Genomic DNA, 15,616 nt, shown 5'->3' on the forward strand with positions numbered 1-15,616 from the left:
CAACAATTGTTTACAGACCGATTATTTCACTTATAATTCAGTGTATCACAAATCCAGTGGGTCAGAAGTTTACATACACTAAGTTGGCTGTGCCTTTAAACAGTTTGGAAAATTCCCGAAAATGATGTCATGGCTTTAGAAGCTTCTGATAGGCTAATTGACATCCTTTGAGTCAATTGGAGGTGTACCTGTAGATGTATTTCAAGGCCTACCTTCAAACTCAGTGCCTCTTTGCTTGACTCCATGGGAAAACCAAAGGAAATCAGCCAAGACCTCAGAAAAAAAATGTAGACCTCCACAAATCTGGTTCATCCTTGGGAGCAATTTCCAAACGCCTGAAGGTACCTCGCTCATCTGTAGAAACAATAGTACGCAAGTATAAACACCATGGGACCACGCAGGCGTCATACCGCTCAGGAAGGAGACGCGTTCTGTCTCCTAGAGATGAACGTACTTTGGGTCGAAAAGTGCAAATCCATCCCAGAACTACAGCAAAGGACCTTGTGAAGATGCTGGAGGAAACAGGTACAAAATGGTCTATATCCACAGGCAAACGAGTCCTGTATCGAAAAGGGCTCGCAAGCCAAAGAACACATCCCAACCGTGAAGCACAGCATCATGTTGGGGGTGCTTTGCTGCAGGAGGGTCTGGTGCACCACTAGAACACCTGGGAAGGACACTGCAGGGCAAATCAGTTTGCAATTTGAAGTGGTACATATGTGCAACAACCTACTAAATTCATAGTGAAAAGGTTGCACAAGTAAACAAGGAGCATAGACTATTTCCCTGACCGGGAATCGAACCCGGGCCGCGGCGGTGAGAGCGCCGAATCCTAACCACTAGACCACCAGGGAAGGGTACTAGAGTGAAAATCGGTTCCCAGTGTGAGCTGGTACATACAGTTGAAGTCGTAAGTTTCCATCCACTTAGGCTGGAGTCATTAAAACCTGTTTGTCAACCCCTCCACACATTTCTTGTTAACAAACTATAGTTTTGGCAGTCGGTTAGGACATCTACTTTGTGCATGACACAAGTAATTTTTCCAACAATTGTTTACAGACCGATTATTTCACTTATAATTCAGTGTATCACAAATCCAGTGGGTCAGAAGTTTACATACACTAAGTTGGCTGTGCCTTTAAACAGTTTGGAAAATTCCCGAAAATGATGTCATGGCTTTAGAAGCTTCTGATAGGCTAATTGACATCCTTTGAGTCAATTGGAGGTGTACCTGTAGATGTATTTCAAGGCCTACCTTCAAACTCAGTGCCTCTTTGCTTGACTCCATGGGAAAACCAAAGGAAATCAGCCAAGACCTCAGAAAAAAAATGTAGACCTCCACAAATCTGGTTCATCCTTGGGAGCAATTTCCAAACGCCTGAAGGTACCTCGCTCATCTGTAGAAACAATAGTACGCAAGTATAAACACCATGGGACCACGCAGGCGTCATACCGCTCAGGAAGGAGACGCGTTCTGTCTCCTAGAGATGAACGTACTTTGGGTCGAAAAGTGCAAATCCATCCCAGAACTACAGCAAAGGACCTTGTGAAGATGCTGGAGGAAACAGGTACAAAATGGTCTATATCCACAGGCAAACGAGTCCTGTATCGAAAAGGGCTCGCAAGCCAAAGAACACATCCCAACCGTGAAGCACAGCATCATGTTGGGGGTGCTTTGCTGCAGGAGGGTCTGGTGCACCACTAGAACACCTGGGAAGGACACTGCAGGGCAAATCAGTTTGCAATTTGAAGTGGTACATATGTGCAACAACCTACTAAATTCATAGTGAAAAGGTTGCACAAGTAAACAAGGAGCATAGACTATTTCCCTGACCGGGAATCGAACCCGGGCCGCGGCGGTGAGAGCGCCGAATCCTAACCACTAGACCACCAGGGAAGGGTACTAGAGTGAAAATCGGTTCCCAGTGTGAGCTGGTACATACAGTTGAAGTCGTAAGTTTCCATCCACTTAGGCTGGAGTCATTAAAACCTGTTTGTCAACCCCTCCACACATTTCTTGTTAACAAACTATAGTTTTGGCAGTCGGTTAGGACATCTACTTTGTGCATGACACAAGTAATTTTTCCAACAATTGTTTACAGACCGATTATTTCACTTATAATTCAGTGTATCACAAATCCAGTGGGTCAGAAGTTTACATACACTAAGTTGGCTGTGCCTTTAAACAGTTTGGAAAATTCCCGAAAATGATGTCATGGCTTTAGAAGCTTCTGATAGGCTAATTGACATCCTTTGAGTCAATTGGAGGTGTACCTGTAGATGTATTTCAAGGCCTACCTTCAAACTCAGTGCCTCTTTGCTTGACTCCATGGGAAAACCAAAGGAAATCAGCCAAGACCTCAGAAAAAAAATGTAGACCTCCACAAATCTGGTTCATCCTTGGGAGCAATTTCCAAACGCCTGAAGGTACCTCGCTCATCTGTAGAAACAATAGTACGCAAGTATAAACACCATGGGACCACGCAGGCGTCATACCGCTCAGGAAGGAGACGCGTTCTGTCTCCTAGAGATGAACGTACTTTGGGTCGAAAAGTGCAAATCCATCCCAGAACTACAGCAAAGGACCTTGTGAAGATGCTGGAGGAAACAGGTACAAAATGGTCTATATCCACAGGCAAACGAGTCCTGTATCGAAAAGGGCTCGCAAGCCAAAGAACACATCCCAACCGTGAAGCACAGCATCATGTTGGGGGTGCTTTGCTGCAGGAGGGTCTGGTGCACCACTAGAACACCTGGGAAGGACACTGCAGGGCAAATCAGTTTGCAATTTGAAGTGGTACATATGTGCAACAACCTACTAAATTCATAGTGAAAAGGTTGCACAAGTAAACAAGGAGCATAGACTATTTCCCTGACCGGGAATCGAACCCGGGCCGCGGCGGTGAGAGCGCCGAATCCTAACCACTAGACCACCAGGGAAGGGTACTAGAGTGAAAATCGGTTCCCAGTGTGAGCTGGTACATACAGTTGAAGTCGTAAGTTTCCATCCACTTAGGCTGGAGTCATTAAAACCTGTTTGTCAACCCCTCCACACATTTCTTGTTAACAAACTATAGTTTTGGCAGTCGGTTAGGACATCTACTTTGTGCATGACACAAGTAATTTTTCCAACAATTGTTTACAGACCGATTATTTCACTTATAATTCAGTGTATCACAAATCCAGTGGGTCAGAAGTTTACATACACTAAGTTGGCTGTGCCTTTAAACAGTTTGGAAAATTCCCGAAAATGATGTCATGGCTTTAGAAGCTTCTGATAGGCTAATTGACATCCTTTGAGTCAATTGGAGGTGTACCTGTAGATGTATTTCAAGGCCTACCTTCAAACTCAGTGCCTCTTTGCTTGACTCCATGGGAAAACCAAAGGAAATCAGCCAAGACCTCAGAAAAAAAATGTAGACCTCCACAAATCTGGTTCATCCTTGGGAGCAATTTCCAAACGCCTGAAGGTACCTCGCTCATCTGTAGAAACAATAGTACGCAAGTATAAACACCATGGGACCACGCAGGCGTCATACCGCTCAGGAAGGAGACGCGTTCTGTCTCCTAGAGATGAACGTACTTTGGGTCGAAAAGTGCAAATCCATCCCAGAACTACAGCAAAGGACCTTGTGAAGATGCTGGAGGAAACAGGTACAAAATGGTCTATATCCACAGGCAAACGAGTCCTGTATCGAAAAGGGCTCGCAAGCCAAAGAACACATCCCAACCGTGAAGCACAGCATCATGTTGGGGGTGCTTTGCTGCAGGAGGGTCTGGTGCACCACTAGAACACCTGGGAAGGACACTGCAGGGCAAATCAGTTTGCAATTTGAAGTGGTACATATGTGCAACAACCTACTAAATTCATAGTGAAAAGGTTGCACAAGTAAACAAGGAGCATAGACTATTTCCCTGACCGGGAATCGAACCCGGACCGCGGCGGTGAGAGCGCCGAATCCTAACCACTAGACCACCAGGGAAGGGTACTAGAGTGAAAATCGGTTCCCAGTGTGAGCTGGTACATACAGTTGAAGTCGTAAGTTTCCATCCACTTAGGCTGGAGTCATTAAAACCTGTTTGTCAACCCCTCCACACATTTCTTGTTAACAAACTATAGTTTTGGCAGTCGGTTAGGACATCTACTTTGTGCATGACACAAGTAATTTTTCCAACAATTGTTTACAGACCGATTATTTCACTTATAATTCAGTGTATCACAAATCCAGTGGGTCAGAAGTTTACATACACTAAGTTGGCTGTGCCTTTAAACAGTTTGGAAAATTCCCGAAAATGATGTCATGGCTTTAGAAGCTTCTGATAGGCTAATTGACATCCTTTGAGTCAATTGGAGGTGTACCTGTAGATGTATTTCAAGGCCTACCTTCAAACTCAGTGCCTCTTTGCTTGACTCCATGGGAAAACCAAAGGAAATCAGCCAAGACCTCAGAAAAAAAATGTAGACCTCCACAAATCTGGTTCATCCTTGGGAGCAATTTCCAAACGCCTGAAGGTACCTCGCTCATCTGTAGAAACAATAGTACGCAAGTATAAACACCATGGGACCACGCAGGCGTCATACCGCTCAGGAAGGAGACGCGTTCTGTCTCCTAGAGATGAACGTACTTTGGGTCGAAAAGTGCAAATCCATCCCAGAACTACAGCAAAGGACCTTGTGAAGATGCTGGAGGAAACAGGTACAAAATGGTCTATATCCACAGGCAAACGAGTCCTGTATCGAAAAGGGCTCGCAAGCCAAAGAACACATCCCAACCGTGAAGCACAGCATCATGTTGGGGGTGCTTTGCTGCAGGAGGGTCTGGTGCACCACTAGAACACCTGGGAAGGACACTGCAGGGCAAATCAGTTTGCAATTTGAAGTGGTACATATGTGCAACAACCTACTAAATTCATAGTGAAAAGGTTGCACAAGTAAACAAGGAGCATAGACTATTTCCCTGACCGGGAATCGAACCCGGGCCGCGGCGGTGAGAGCGCCGAATCCTAACCACTAGACCACCAGGGAAGGGTACTAGAGTGAAAATCGGTTCCCAGTGTGAGCTGGTACATACAGTTGAAGTCGTAAGTTTCCATCCACTTAGGATGGAGTCATTAAAACCTGTTTGTCAACCCCTCCACACATTTCTTGTTAACAAACTATAGTTTTGGCAGTCGGTTAGGACATCTACTTTGTGCATGACACAAGTAATTTTTCCAACAATTGTTTACAGACCGATTATTTCACTTATAATTCAGTGTATCACAAATCCAGTGGGTCAGAAGTTTACATACACTAAGTTGGCTGTGCCTTTAAACAGTTTGGAAAATTCCAGAAAATGATGTCATGGCTTTAGAAGCTTCTGATAGGCTAATTGACATCCTTTGAGTCAATTGGAGGTGTACCTGTAGATGTATTTCAAGGCCTACCTTCAAACTCAGTGCCTCTTTGCTTGACTCCATGGGAAAACCAAAGGAAATCAGCCAAGACCTCAGAAAAAAAATGTAGACCTCCACAAATCTGGTTCATCCTTGGGAGCAATTTCCAAACGCCTGAAGGTACCTCGCTCATCTGTAGAAACAATAGTACGCAAGTATAAACACCATGGGACCACGCAGGCGTCATACCGCTCAGGAAGGAGACGCGTTCTGTCTCCTAGAGATGAACGTACTTTGGGTCGAAAAGTGCAAATCCATCCCAGAACTACAGCAAAGGACCTTGTGAAGATGCTGGAGGAAACAGGTACAAAATGGTCTATATCCACAGGCAAACGAGTCCTGTATCGAAAAGGGCTTGAAAGCCAAAGAACACATCCCAACCGTGAAGCACAGCATCATGTTGGGGGTGCTTTGCTGCAGGAGGGTCTGGTGCACCACTAGAACACCTGGGAAGGACACTGCAGGGCAAATCAGTTTGCAATTTGAAGTGGTACATATGTGCAACAACCTACTAAATTCATAGTGAAAAGGTTGCACAAGTAAACAAGGAGCATAGACTATTTCCCTGACCGGGAATCGAACCCGGGCCGCGGCGGTGAGAGCGCCGAATCCTAACCACTAGACCACCAGGGAAGGGTACTAGAGTGAAAATCGGTTCCCAGTGTGAGCTGGTACATACAGTTGAAGTCGTAAGTTTCCATCCACTTAGGCTGGAGTCATTAAAACCTGTTTGTCAACCCCTCCACACATTTCTTGTTAACAAACTATAGTTTTGGCAGTCGGTTAGGACATCTACTTTGTGCATGACACAAGTAATTTTTCCAACAATTGTTTACAGACCGATTATTTCACTTATAATTCAGTGTATCACAAATCCAGTGGGTCAGAAGTTTACATACACTAAGTTGGCTGTGCCTTTAAACAGTTTGGAAAATTCCCGAAAATGATGTCATGGCTTTAGAAGCTTCTGATAGGCTAATTGACATCCTTTGAGTCAATTGGAGGTGTACCTGTAGATGTATTTCAAGGCCTACCTTCAAACTCAGTGCCTCTTTGCTTGACTCCATGGGAAAACCAAAGGAAATCAGCCAAGACCTCAGAAAAAAAATGTAGACCTCCACAAATCTGGTTCATCCTTGGGAGCAATTTCCAAACGCCTGAAGGTACCTCGCTCATCTGTAGAAACAATAGTACGCAAGTATAAACACCATGGGACCACGCAGGCGTCATACCGCTCAGGAAGGAGACGCGTTCTGTCTCCTAGAGATGAACGTACTTTGGGTCGAAAAGTGCAAATCCATCCCAGAACTACAGCAAAGGACCTTGTGAAGATGCTGGAGGAAACAGGTACAAAATGGTCTATATCCACAGGCAAACGAGTCCTATATCGAAAAGGGCTCGCAAGCCAAAGAACACATCCCAACCGTGAAGCACAGCATCATGTTGGGGGTGCTTTGCTGCAGGAGGGTCTGGTGCACCACTAGAACACCTGGGAAGGACACTGCAGGGCAAATCAGTTTGCAATTTGAAGTGGTACATATGTGCAACAACCTACTAAATTCATAGTGACAGGTTGCACAAGTAAACAAGGAGCATAGACTATTTCCCTGACCGGGAATCGAACCCGGGCCGCGGCGGTGAGAGTGCCGAATCCTAACCACTAGACCACCAGGGAAGGGTACTAGAGTGAAAATCGGTTCCCAGTGTGAGCTGGTACATACAGTTGAAGTCGTAAGTTTCCATCCACTTAGGATGGAGTCATTAAAACCTGTTTGTCAACCCCTCCACACATTTCTTGTTAACAAACTATAGTTTTGGCAGTCGGTTAGGACATCTACTTTGTGCATGACACAAGTAATTTTTCCAACAATTGTTTACAGACCGATTATTTCACTTATAATTCAGTGTATCACAAATCCAGTGGGTCAGAAGTTTACATACACTAAGTTGGCTGTGCCTTTAAACAGTTTGGAAAATTCCCGAAAATGATGTCATGGCTTTAGAAGCTTCTGATAGGCTAATTGACATCCTTTGAGTCAATTGGAGGTGTACCTGTAGATGTATTTCAAGGGCTACCTTCAAACTCAGTGCCTCTTTGCTTGACTCCATGGGAAAACCAAAGGAAATCAGCCAAGACCTCAGAAAAAAAATGTAGACCTCCACAAATCTGGTTCATCCTTGGGAGCAATTTCCAAACGCCTGAAGGTACCTCGCTCATCTGTAGAAACAATAGTACGCAAGTATAAACACCATGGGACCACGCAGGCGTCATACCGCTCAGGAAGGAGACGCGTTCTGTCTCCTAGAGATGAACGTACTTTGGGTCGAAAAGTGCAAATCCATCCCAGAACTACAGCAAAGGACCTTGTGAAGATGCTGGAGGAAACAGGTACAAAATGGTCTATATCCACAGGCAAACGAGTCCTGTATCGAAAAGGGCTCGCAAGCCAAAGAACACATCCCAACCGTGAAGCACAGCATCATGTTGGGGGTGCTTTGCTGCAGGAGGGTCTGGTGCACCACTAGAACACCTGGGAAGGACACTGCAGGGCAAATCAGTTTGCAATTTGAAGTGGTACATATGTGCAACAACCTACTAAATTCATAGTGAAAAGGTTGCACAAGTAAACAAGGAGCATAGACTATTTCCCTGACCGGGAATCGAACCCGGGCCGCGGCGGTGAGAGCGCCAAATCCTAACCACTAGACCACCAGGGAAGGGTACTAGAGTGAAAATCGGTTCCCAGTGTGAGCTGGTACATACAGTTGAAGTCGTAAGTTTCCATCCACTTAGGCTGGAGTCATTAAAACCTGTTTGTCAACCCCTCCACACATTTCTTGTTAACAAACTATAGTTTTGGCAGTCGGTTAGGACATCTACTTTGTGCATGACACAAGTAATTTTTCCAACAATTGTTTACAGACCGATTATTTCACTTATAATTCAGTGTATCACAAATCCAGTGGGTCAGAAGTTTACATACACTAAGTTGGCTGTGCCTTTAAACAGTTTGGAAAATTCCAGAAAATGATGTCATGGCTTTAGAAGCTTCTGATAGGCTAATTGACATCCTTTGAGTCAATTGGAGGTGTACCTGTAGATGTATTTCAAGGCCTACCTTCAAACTCAGTGCCTCTTTGCTTGACTCCATGGGAAAACCAAAGGAAATCAGCCAAGACCTCAGAAAAAAAATGTAGACCTCCACAAATCTGGTTCATCCTTGGGAGCAATTTCCAAACGCCTGAAGGTACCTCGCTCATCTGTAGAAACAATAGTACGCAAGTATAAACACCATGGGACCACGCAGGCGTCATACCGCTCAGGAAGGAGACGCGTTCTGTCTCCTAGAGATGAACGTACTTTGGGTCGAAAAGTGCAAATCCATCCCAGAACTACAGCAAAGGACCTTGTGAAGATGCTGGAGGAAACAGGTACAAAATGGTCTATATCCACAGGCAAACGAGTCCTATATCGAAAAGGGCTCGCAAGCCAAAGAACACATCCCAACCGTGAAGCACAGCATCATGTTGGGGGTGCTTTGCTGCAGGAGGGTCTGGTGCACCACTAGAACACCTGGGAAGGACACTGCAGGGCAAATCAGTTTGCAATTTGAAGTGGTACATATGTGCAACAACCTACTAAATTCATAGTGACAGGTTGCACAAGTAAACAAGGAGCATAGACTATTTCCCTGACCGGGAATCGAACCCCGGCCGCGGCGGTGAGAGTGCCGAATCCTAACCACTAGACCACCAGGGAAGGGTACTAGAGTGCAAATCGGTTCCCAGTGTGAGCTGGTACTTAAGTGCGATAACCTTCCATATTCATAGTGACAGGTTGCACAAGTAAACATGTAGCAAAAGAGTAGTTCCCTGACCGGGAATCGAACCCGGGCCGCGGCGGTGAGAGCGCCGAATCCTAACCACTAGACCACCAGGGAAGGGTACTAGAGTGAAAATCGGTTCCCAGTGTGAGCTGGTACATACAGTTGAAGTCGTAAGTTTCCATCCACTTAGGCTGGAGTCATTAAAACCTGTTTGTCAACCCCTCCACACATTTCTTGTTAACAAACTATAGTTTTGGCAGTCGGTTAGGACATCTACTTTGTGCATGACACAAGTAATTTTTCCAACAATTGTTTACAGACCGATTATTTCACTTATAATTCAGTGTATCACAAATCCAGTGGGTCAGAAGTTTACATACACTAAGTTGGCTGTGCCTTTAAACAGTTTGGAAAATTCCCGAAAATGATGTCATGGCTTTAGAAGCTTCTGATAGGCTAATTGACATCCTTTGAGTCAATTGGAGGTGTACCTGTAGATGTATTTCAAGGCCTACCTTCAAACTCAGTGCCTCTTTGCTTGACTCCATGGGAAAACCAAAGGAAATCAGCCAAGACCTCAGAAAAAAAATGTAGACCTCCACAAATCTGGTTCATCCTTGGGAGCAATTTCCAAACGCCTGAAGGTACCTCGCTCATCTGTAGAAACAATAGTACGCAAGTATAAACACCATGGGACCACGCAGGCGTCATACCGCTCAGGAAGGAGACGCGTTCTGTCTCCTAGAGATGAACGTACTTTGGGTCGAAAAGTGCAAATCCATCCCAGAACTACAGCAAAGGACCTTGTGAAGATGCTGGAGGAAACAGGTACAAAATGGTCTATATCCACAGGCAAACGAGTCCTATATCGAAAAGGGCTCGCAAGCCAAAGAACACATCCCAACCGTGAAGCACAGCATCATGTTGGGGGTGCTTTGCTGCAGGAGGGTCTGGTGCACCACTAGAACACCTGGGAAGGACACTGCAGGGCAAATCAGTTTGCAATTTGAAGTGGTACATATGTGCAACAACCTACTAAATTCATAGTGACAGGTTGCACAAGTAAACATGTAGCAAAAGAGTAGTTCCCTGACCGGGAATCGAACCCGGGCCGCGGCGGTGAGAGCGCCGAATCCTAACCACTAGACCACCAGGGAAGGGTACTAGAGTGAAAATCGGTTCCCAGTGTGAGCTGGTACATACAGTTGAAGTCATAAGTTTCCATCCACTTAGGCTGGAGTCATTAAAACCTGTTTGTCAACCCCTCCACACATTTCTTGTTAACAAACTATAGTTTTGGCAGTCGGTTAGGACATCTACTTTGTGCATGACACAAGTAATTTTTCCAACAATTGTTTACAGACCGATTATTTCACTTATAATTCAGTGTATCACAAATCCAGTGGGTCAGAAGTTTACATACACTAAGTTGGCTGTGCCTTTAAACAGTTTGGAAAATTCCCGAAAATGATGTCATGGCTTTAGAAGCTTCTGATAGGCTAATTGACATCCTTTGAGTCAATTGGAGGTGTACCTGTAGATGTATTTCAAGGCCTACCTTCAAACTCAGTGCCTCTTTGCTTGACTCCATGGGAAAACCAAAGGAAATCAGCCAAGACCTCAGAAAAAAAATGTAGACCTCCACAAATCTGGTTCATCCTTGGGAGCAATTTCCAAACGCCTGAAGGTACCTCGCTCATCTGTAGAAACAATAGTACGCAAGTATAAACACCATGGGACCACGCAGGCGTCATACCGCTCAGGAAGGAGACGCGTTCTGTCTCCTAGAGATGAACGTACTTTGGGTCGAAAAGTGCAAATCCATCCCAGAACTACAGCAAAGGACCTTGTGAAGATGCTGGAGGAAACAGGTACAAAATGGTCTATATCCACAGGCAAACGAGTCCTATATCGAAAAGGGCTCGCAAGCCAAAGAACACATCCCAACCGTGAAGCACAGCATCATGTTGGGGGTGCTTTGCTGCAGGAGGGTCTGGTGCACCACTAGAACACCTGGGAAGGACACTGCAGGGCAAATCAGTTTGCAATTTGAAGTGGTACATATGTGCAACAACCTACTAAATTCATAGTGACAGGATGCACAACTAAACAAGGAGCATAGACTATTTCCTTTACCGGGAATCGAACCCGGGCCGCGGCGGTGAGAGCGCCGAATCCTAACCACTAGACCACCAGGGAAGGGTACTAGAGTGCAAATCGGTTCCCAGTGTGAGCTGGTACATATGTGCGATAACCTTCCATATTCATAGTGACAGGTTGCACAAGTAAACATGTAGCAAAAGAGTAGTTCCCTGACCGGGAATCGAACCCGGGCCGCGGCGGTGAGAGCGCCGAATCCTAACCACTAGACCACCAGGGAAGGGTACTAGAGTGAAAATCGGTTCCCAGTGTGAGCTGGTACATACAGTTGAAGTCGTAAGTTTCCATCCACTTAGGCTGGAGTCATTAAAACCTGTTTGTCAACCCCTCCACACATTTCTTGTTAACAAACTATAGTTTTGGCAGTCGGTTAGGACATCTACTTTGTGCATGACACAAGTAATTTTTCCAACAATTGTTTACAGACCGATTATTTCACTTATAATTCAGTGTATCACAAATCCAGTGGGTCAGAAGTTTACATACACTAAGTTGGCTGTGCCTTTAAACAGTTTGGAAAATTCCCGAAAATGATGTCATGGCTTTAGAAGCTTCTGATAGGCTAATTGACATCCTTTGAGTCAATTGGAGGTGTACCTGTAGATGTATTTCAAGGCCTACCTTCAAACTCAGTGCCTCTTTGCTTGACTCCATGGGAAAACCAAAGGAAATCAGCCAAGACCTCAGAAAAAAAATGTAGACCTCCACAAATCTGGTTCATCCTTGGGAGCAATTTCCAAACGCCTGAAGGTACCTCGCTCATCTGTAGAAACAATAGTACGCAAGTATAAACACCATGGGACCACGCAGGCGTCATACCGCTCAGGAAGGAGACGCGTTCTGTCTCCTAGAGATGAACGTACTTTGGGTCGAAAAGTGCAAATCCATCCCAGAACTACAGCAAAGGACCTTGTGAAGATGCTGGAGGAAACAGGTACAAAATGGTCTATATCCACAGGCAAACGAGTCCTGTATCGAAAAGGGCTCGCAAGCCAAAGAACACATCCCAACCGTGAAGCACAGCATCATGTTGGGGGTGCTTTGCTGCAGGAGGGTCTGGTGCACCACTAGAACACCTGGGAAGGACACTGCAGGGCAAATCAGTTTGCAATTTGAAGTGGTACATATGTGCAACAACCTACTAAATTCATAGTGAAAAGGTTGCACAAGTAAACAAGGAGCATAGACTATTTCCCTGACCGGGAATCGAACCCGGGCCGCGGCGGTGAGAGCGCCAAATCCTAACCACTAGACCACCAGGGAAGGGTACTAGAGTGAAAATCGGTTCCCAGTGTGAGCTGGTACATACAGTTGAAGTCGTAAGTTTCCATCCACTTAGGCTGGAGTCATTAAAACCTGTTTGTCAACCCCTCCACACATTTCTTGTTAACAAACTATAGTTTTGGCAGTCGGTTAGGACATCTACTTTGTGCATGACACAAGTAATTTTTCCAACAATTGTTTACAGACCGATTATTTCACTTATAATTCAGTGTATCACAAATCCAGTGGGTCAGAAGTTTACATACACTAAGTTGGCTGTGCCTTTAAACAGTTTGGAAAATTCCCGAAAATGATGTCATGGCTTTAGAAGCTTCTGATAGGCTAATTGACATCCTTTGAGTCAATTGGAGGTGTACCTGTAGATGTATTTCAAGGCCTACCTTCAAACTCAGTGCCTCTTTGCTTGACTCCATGGGAAAACCAAAGGAAATCAGCCAAGACCTCAGAAAAAAAATGTAGACCTCCACAAATCTGGTTCATCCTTGGGAGCAATTTCCAAACGCCTGAAGGTACCTCGCTCATCTGTAGAAACAATAGTACGCAAGTATAAACACCATGGGACCACGCAGGCGTCATACCGCTCAGGAAGGAGACGCGTTCTGTCTCCTAGAGATGAACGTACTTTGGGTCGAAAAGTGCAAATCCATCCCAGAACTACAGCAAAGGACCTTGTGAAGATGCTGGAGGAAACAGGTACAAAATGGTCTATATCCACAGGCAAACGAGTCCTGTATCGAAAAGGGCTCGCAAGCCAAAGAACACATCCCAACCGTGAAGCACAGCATCATGTTGGGGGTGCTTTGCTGCAGGAGGGTCTGGTGCACCACTAGAACACCTGGGAAGGACACTGCAGGGCAAATCAGTTTGCAATTTGAAGTGGTACATATGTGCAACAACCTACTAAATTCATAGTGAAAAGGTTGCACAAGTAAACAAGGAGCATAGACTATTTCCCTGACCGGGAATCGAACCCGGGCCGCGGCGGTGAGAGCGCCGAATCCTAACCACTAGACCACCAGGGAAGGGTACTAGAGTGAAAATCGGTTCCCAGTGTGAGCTGGTACATACAGTTGAAGTCGTAAGTTTCCATCCACTTAGGCTGGAGTCATTAAAACCTGTTTGTCAACCCCTCCACACATTTCTTGTTAACAAACTATAGTTTTGGCAGTCGGTTAGGACATCTACTTTGTGCATGACACAAGTAATTTTTCCAACAATTGTTTACAGACCGATTATTTCACTTATAATTCAGTGTATCACAAATCCAGTGGGTCAGAAGTTTACATACACTAAGTTGGCTGTGCCTTTAAACAGTTTGGAAAATTCCCGAAAATGATGTCATGGCTTTAGAAGCTTCTGATAGGCTAATTGACATCCTTTGAGTCAATTGGAGGTGTACCTGTAGATGTATTTCAAGGCCTACCTTCAAACTCAGTGCCTCTTTGCTTGACTCCATGGGAAAACCAAAGGAAATCAGCCAAGACCTCAGAAAAAAAATGTAGACCTCCACAAATCTGGTTCATCCTTGGGAGCAATTTCCAAACGCCTGAAGGTACCTCGCTCATCTGTAGAAACAATAGTACGCAAGTATAAACACCATGGGACCACGCAGGCGTCATACCGCTCAGGAAGGAGACGCGTTCTGTCTCCTAGAGATGAACGTACTTTGGGTCGAAAAGTGCAAATCCATCCCAGAACTACAGCAAAGGACCTTGTGAAGATGCTGGAGGAAACAGGTACAAAATGGTCTATATCCACAGGCAAACGAGTCCTATATCGAAAAGGGCTCGCAAGCCAAAGAACACATCCCAACCGTGAAGCACAGCATCATGTTGGGGGTGCTTTGCTGCAGGAGGGTCTGGTGCACCACTAGAACACCTGGGAAGGACACTGCAGGGCAAATCAGTTTGCAATTTGAAGTGGTACATATGTGCAACAACCTACTAAATTCATAGTGACAGGATGCACAACTAAACAAGGAGCATAGACTATTTCCTTTACCGGGAATCGAACCCGGGCCGCGGCGGTGAGAGCGCCGAATCCTAACCACTAGACCACCAGGGAAGGGTACTAGAGTGCAAATCGGTTCCCAGTGTGAGCTGGTACATATGTGCGATAACCTTCCATATTCATAGTGACAGGTTGCACAAGTAAACATGTAGCAAAAGAGTAGTTCCCTGACCGGGAATCGAACCCGGGCCGCGGCGGTGAGAGCGCCGAATCCTAACCACTAGACCACCAGGGAAGGGTACTAGAGTGAAAATCGGTTCCCAGTGTGAGCTGGTACATACAGTTGAAGTCGTAAGTTTCCATCCACTTAGGCTGGAGTCATTAAAACCTGTTTGTCAACCCCTCCACACATTTCTTGTTAACAAACTATAGTTTTGGCAGTCGGTTAGGACATCTACTTTGTGCATGACACAAGTAATTTTTCCAACAATTGTTTACAGACCGATTATTTCACTTATAATTCAGTGTATCACAAATCCAGTGGGTCAGAAGTTTACATACACTAAGTTGGCTGTGCCTTTAAACAGTTTGGAAAATTCCCGAAAATGATGTCATGGCTTTAGAAGCTTCTGATAGGCTAATTGACATCCTTTGAGTCAATTGGAGGTGTACCTGTAGATGTATTTCAAGGCTTACCTTCAAACTCAGTGCCTCTTTGCTTGACTCCATGGGAAAACCAAAGGAAATCAGCCAAGACCTCAGAAAAAAAATGTAGACCTCCACAAATCTGGTTCATCCTTGGGAGCAATTTCCAAACGCCTGAAGGTACCTCGCTCATCTGTAGAAACAATAGTACGCAAGTATAAACACCATGGGACCACGCAGGCGTCATACCGCTCAGGAAGGAGACGCGTTCTGTCTCCTAGAGATGAACGTACTTTGGGTCGAAAAGTGCAAAT

At 45.2% G+C, this 15,616-nt stretch overlaps 17 non-coding genes across 17 annotated transcripts; all 17 read right to left on the minus strand.

The window, feature by feature from the left end:
* Positions 1 to 782: 782 nt before the first annotated feature.
* Positions 783 to 854, minus strand: trnae-cuc. The gene has a single exon. It is a non-coding gene; the product is annotated as a tRNA-Glu (tRNA).
* A 971-nt stretch (positions 855 to 1,825) lies between these two features.
* Positions 1,826 to 1,897, minus strand: trnae-cuc. Its single transcript has one exon. It is a non-coding gene; the product is annotated as a tRNA-Glu (tRNA).
* A 971-nt stretch (positions 1,898 to 2,868) lies between these two features.
* Positions 2,869 to 2,940, minus strand: trnae-cuc. Its single transcript has one exon. It is a non-coding gene; the product is annotated as a tRNA-Glu (tRNA).
* Positions 2,941 to 3,911: 971 nt separating this feature from the next.
* trnae-cuc lies at positions 3,912 to 3,983 on the minus strand. Its single transcript has one exon. It is a non-coding gene; the product is annotated as a tRNA-Glu (tRNA).
* Positions 3,984 to 4,954: 971 nt separating this feature from the next.
* On the minus strand, positions 4,955 to 5,026 carry trnae-cuc. The gene has a single exon. It is a non-coding gene; the product is annotated as a tRNA-Glu (tRNA).
* A 971-nt stretch (positions 5,027 to 5,997) lies between these two features.
* trnae-cuc lies at positions 5,998 to 6,069 on the minus strand. The gene has a single exon. It is a non-coding gene; the product is annotated as a tRNA-Glu (tRNA).
* Positions 6,070 to 7,039: 970 nt separating this feature from the next.
* trnae-cuc lies at positions 7,040 to 7,111 on the minus strand. The gene has a single exon. It is a non-coding gene; the product is annotated as a tRNA-Glu (tRNA).
* Positions 7,112 to 8,082: 971 nt separating this feature from the next.
* trnae-cuc lies at positions 8,083 to 8,154 on the minus strand. The gene has a single exon. It is a non-coding gene; the product is annotated as a tRNA-Glu (tRNA).
* Positions 8,155 to 9,124: 970 nt separating this feature from the next.
* On the minus strand, positions 9,125 to 9,196 carry trnae-cuc. Its single transcript has one exon. It is a non-coding gene; the product is annotated as a tRNA-Glu (tRNA).
* Positions 9,197 to 9,305: 109 nt separating this feature from the next.
* Positions 9,306 to 9,377, minus strand: trnae-cuc. The gene has a single exon. It is a non-coding gene; the product is annotated as a tRNA-Glu (tRNA).
* A 971-nt stretch (positions 9,378 to 10,348) lies between these two features.
* trnae-cuc lies at positions 10,349 to 10,420 on the minus strand. Its single transcript has one exon. It is a non-coding gene; the product is annotated as a tRNA-Glu (tRNA).
* A 970-nt stretch (positions 10,421 to 11,390) lies between these two features.
* Positions 11,391 to 11,462, minus strand: trnae-cuc. The gene has a single exon. It is a non-coding gene; the product is annotated as a tRNA-Glu (tRNA).
* A 109-nt stretch (positions 11,463 to 11,571) lies between these two features.
* Positions 11,572 to 11,643, minus strand: trnae-cuc. The gene has a single exon. It is a non-coding gene; the product is annotated as a tRNA-Glu (tRNA).
* A 971-nt stretch (positions 11,644 to 12,614) lies between these two features.
* Positions 12,615 to 12,686, minus strand: trnae-cuc. Its single transcript has one exon. It is a non-coding gene; the product is annotated as a tRNA-Glu (tRNA).
* A 971-nt stretch (positions 12,687 to 13,657) lies between these two features.
* On the minus strand, positions 13,658 to 13,729 carry trnae-cuc. The gene has a single exon. It is a non-coding gene; the product is annotated as a tRNA-Glu (tRNA).
* A 970-nt stretch (positions 13,730 to 14,699) lies between these two features.
* On the minus strand, positions 14,700 to 14,771 carry trnae-cuc. Its single transcript has one exon. It is a non-coding gene; the product is annotated as a tRNA-Glu (tRNA).
* Positions 14,772 to 14,880: 109 nt separating this feature from the next.
* On the minus strand, positions 14,881 to 14,952 carry trnae-cuc. The gene has a single exon. It is a non-coding gene; the product is annotated as a tRNA-Glu (tRNA).
* Positions 14,953 to 15,616: the final 664 nt, after the last annotated feature.

This window comes from Oncorhynchus mykiss, chromosome 10 (assembly GCF_013265735.2).
Source record: "Oncorhynchus mykiss isolate Arlee chromosome 10, USDA_OmykA_1.1, whole genome shotgun sequence".
Taxonomy (NCBI): Eukaryota; Metazoa; Chordata; class Actinopteri; order Salmoniformes; family Salmonidae; genus Oncorhynchus; species Oncorhynchus mykiss.